This window comes from Culex quinquefasciatus, chromosome 3 (genome assembly GCF_015732765.1).
Source record: "Culex quinquefasciatus strain JHB chromosome 3, VPISU_Cqui_1.0_pri_paternal, whole genome shotgun sequence".
NCBI lineage: Eukaryota > Metazoa > Arthropoda > Insecta > Diptera > Culicidae > Culex > Culex quinquefasciatus.
In genome coordinates, this window is record NC_051863.1 from 48,321,432 (window position 1) to 48,325,360 (window position 3,929).

The 3,929-nt window shown below is 46.0% G+C and overlaps 1 long non-coding RNA gene across 1 annotated transcript; it reads left to right on the forward strand.

Moving 5' to 3' along the window:
- The first annotated feature begins 647 nt into the window (after positions 1–647).
- On the forward strand, positions 648–1,942 carry LOC119770044. The gene is made up of 3 exons (XR_005278630.1): positions 648–1,126; positions 1,401–1,550; positions 1,876–1,942. It is a non-coding gene; the product is annotated as an uncharacterized LOC119770044 (long non-coding RNA).
- Positions 1,943–3,929: the final 1,987 nt, after the last annotated feature.

The window sequence follows — 3,929 nt, forward strand, 5'->3', positions numbered from 1 at the left end:
GTAATCGGCGGACCTGGCTTCCACCAATCCGGTCGCGCCGAGAGGGGGAATCTCCTTTGCGTTTATGGCGCCGCGCGCCAGAGATTGTCGTGGTCCTTGACGGGAAACGTAGCCAACGGCACTCTGCACTTACAGGGCTAGGTTGACCAAACCCGTACGGGGTCGAGTTCCGGAGCGGGAGAATAACTTCCGCGGCACTTCCTCCAGAAGGCCTAAACGTGTCCAGCACAAAGTTGCGGTACTGGCACCTGGATCCTCGACTACACCGCACGGACGCCTGATAATAAAAGAGCCCGATTCTTGTCCTCGGCGTCGGAGGTAAACAACCTCCTCATTTTGGGAGGGAAAAACCCCATTTTCTATTCCTCCCACTATTCGTGCAGTCCTGACCTAGCGCTGTCAGGATCTGCGTGTTTGCAGCGGTACGGATAACCCTTCACTGCTTGTGTCGTGTGATGTTGTATGTACGGAAATAAATTGAAAAGTGAAGGTTCGTTCAAGAACTGTGACCAACGGTTACACTATCCACCACCCCGGCGAAAAAAATGTGAAAGCACGACGAGGTTTCGCATTTTTTTACAACAATGCTTTGCATAACCGTCGTCGGCATCTACTCGATTCGTGGGTGTGGACAATTTAACCTACAATTCTCAGGTACATTACTGCTACAACGCGCGAGATAATGAACCTTCACAAAACAACTCAAATAATAAATAATACAAACAAAAACATTCAATATTTACAAAATTTACACCAAATTAAAATAAATAAGTTAACATAAATCATGCAAAAACAAATTAAAATAATTATTAAAAATCATCCCGAATTATGGGTAGACAACTCTATAGTTATGTTGCGCAACAAAATAATTATGTACAGAATTTACAAGTTTGGATCACTTTCGATCTCCAAGGGGTGATTCAACCTCAAGTGAAGCCCCTGCAGCAAACTGTCTCTGCAGTTGACAGATGCCAAAACGTCACCACACTAACACATCGCCGAACTGTCAGAGCATAACGCAATGTTTACATCTGATAATTCAGTTCGGTCGACTGTTAAGTGCGCGAGCGTTTTTTTTTTCGTCGTTTTCGGTGGTTTTGGACGAAGTTTCGTCCGATATGTTCAGGTAAGTCGTATAAGTTTTTGGACTAGTCCTACGAAGAACATCTTCGTTAAGTTTTTATTTACTTTTCAGCTCACAGTGAGCCTGAAAAGTGGTGGTGTTTTGCTGCTAGGTTCTGAATCTTCCCGAGGAAGATCAGCCTGCACAAACCCACAAATTATCCCGGGATGAACCATGGTTTGTCATCTTGACACAGCAAGATGAGCACCAGGTAAGTGTACACATTAAAATTTGCAAATTAAAAATCAATTAATGATTGCTGCTCGTAAAATTTTAGGCTTGGCACTTCTGGCCGGTATTTTGGTTGGCAGAGTCCCCTCACTGCCGCTCCACAGTCGACGCTCGGACGCAAGGGCACTACGGATAACCCCTTGGTCGTCTCGTCGGACTGCCAGCGCAGCTATGGACCTCCAACATAAGCATAAAGGTAAGCGCTTTTTCAATTAGTGAATTTCTGGCTAACTTTTGACCACTTCTGGTCGTTGCGAACTCCACTCGCGACAGCTCCACGGACAGTGCTACGGCGAAGGGCAAAACTGATCATCCCTTTGCCGTCCACAGTTCCGCCAGTGCAACTATGGAGTCCCAACATAAACTATGCTCCATGTTTACGACTAGGGTGTTCAAAATCCACTAGTCTGCATGAACATAATTTATAAACAAACTGTTTTTCACAAACATTTAACACAATTCTACACACAATAACATTCATTAGTACGGTGCAATTAATTTCATTTTTTTTTTCTTTACAGGTGTTTAGTAACGACTAACCTTCTCCGCAGATGCTCATCGGGTCTTCGGGTCGAACCGACAGCGAGTTCCGAGGGAAACCAATGTTTAACCCCTCAACAACTGCTGCGGTTAACCGACCCTCGGTCGACTTACATCGTTAGAGTTAGTCAGTGTTACTAAACTCTGCAAAAATTATGAATAAAGATTCATTTTATTTTCACCAACCTCTTTTGGATTGGGAAATCCGGAAATCTCAAAATTGATCCGAAATCGACTCCAAAACCATTCAGTTTTGAAAATGTTTCAACTTTTTCGTGGGTTTTTCCACTGATTGAATATCACAGTAATTAAAGTATTCCTAGTTATCACAGATTATCGTGGGTTCATTATTCAATTATAATTTCCTAATTTCATTTTGCACGATCTCTCCAGGGGAATCGTCTTCTTGCCTGGATCAAACGATCTGCGTGCGTCGGTCATAAACCGGCTAAATTAATTTCGGGACTGGTGCCCAAAATAAACACAACAATTGTTCTGCTGGCCAGGGTCGACGGAACTCGGCCTCTCAGATAGCACATTACCGTCCGAGACGTCCACGTCACACTCCTGTGTGTGCCATTCCACTTTCGCAAGTTTCGTCTGTTCTTATTCTTTGTCATTGTGTGTCGTCGATCAGCGCGAAGCTTGATCGTAAAGCAATAAAGGTCAATTTGGTGGTGGGATATTGTGTTGTGTTTTGATTGTTTATTTATCACAGCGGAGTATGTGTAGGTTAAAAATCTATGTTGTTTATGATTCAATGTTTCAAATCGGTTTCCGAACAACACAATTTGCCCAAATCCACGAATTTTTCAACGCGAAAAACGGCAATGCAAAGCATTGAAGTAAATCGCGAGAACTCTCAGACGATTTAAGTCCACAAGGAACACTAACACAAATTCTTGGCCGGGGCAGGGAAGTGTGCAGGTGATAGAAAGCCGTGCTAACACGGATCCCTGCCACCTCCCGAAGGAAAAATCCTTAGATTTTTATCCAGCCGGTCAAACTTGATCGCTTTTCGTGTGCTTTCCGCTAGGAAGCCAATTGAAACTAATGGCTTGATCAGTTGTCAAGGAGGGCTAACTCATTCCATTTTTTCAGGGCAGAGACCATTTATTAAAAGGTAGTCGTAGACCTGAGCTACTGACTACTCATCATCTCAGGGTCGGCATTACTACTAAGCGATTCAAGAGAGACTCGGAAAGGAAATAAAAATCAAGAACCACACTTTTCAAATTTAAGACGTGTATTTTTCTGTATCGTGTAAAGTGTGTGTGTATTTAGTGTAGCACTTTCAGGGACTAAACGTACCGTAACTCCAGCAGCAGCTTTCCGGGATTGAACGCCTTCGGCGTTCTCCTCAGCGTTGGCCGGTCACAGGAGCGCCCTCGACTGTGCCGCCGGAAGTCCCGTGGGGGGTCGTCTTCGTTGCAGCCGAATAACGGTTGACGGCTGTTGTTGCTGCTGCGCTGGAAACCGCGAGGCAAGGTCGAGCGGGCGTTGCCGATCCTTCCTGCGGCAGGCGTCTTCCCTCGTTGTCGTAATCGGCGGACCTGGCTTCCACCAATCCGGTCGCGCCGAGAGGGGGAATCTCCTTTGCGTTTATGGCGCCGCGCGCCAGAGATTGTCGTGGTCCTTGACGGGAAACGTAGCCAACGGCACTCTGCACTTACAGGGCTAGGTTGACCAAACCCGTACGGGGTCGAGTTCCGGAGCGGGAGAATAACTTCCGCGGCACTTCCTCCAGAAGGCCTAAACGTGTCCAGCACAAAGTTGCGGTACTGGCACCTGGATCCTCGACTACACCGCACGGACGCCTGATAATAAAAGAGCCCGATTCTTGTCCTCGGCGTCGGAGGTAAACAACCTCCTCATTTTGGGAGGGAAAAACCCCATTTTCTATTCCTCCCACTATTCGTGCAGTCCTGACCTAGCGCTGTCAGGATCTGCGTGTTTGCAGCGGTACGGATAACCCTTCACTGCTTGTGTCGTGTGATGTTGTATGTACGGAAATAAATTGAAAAGTGAAGGTTCG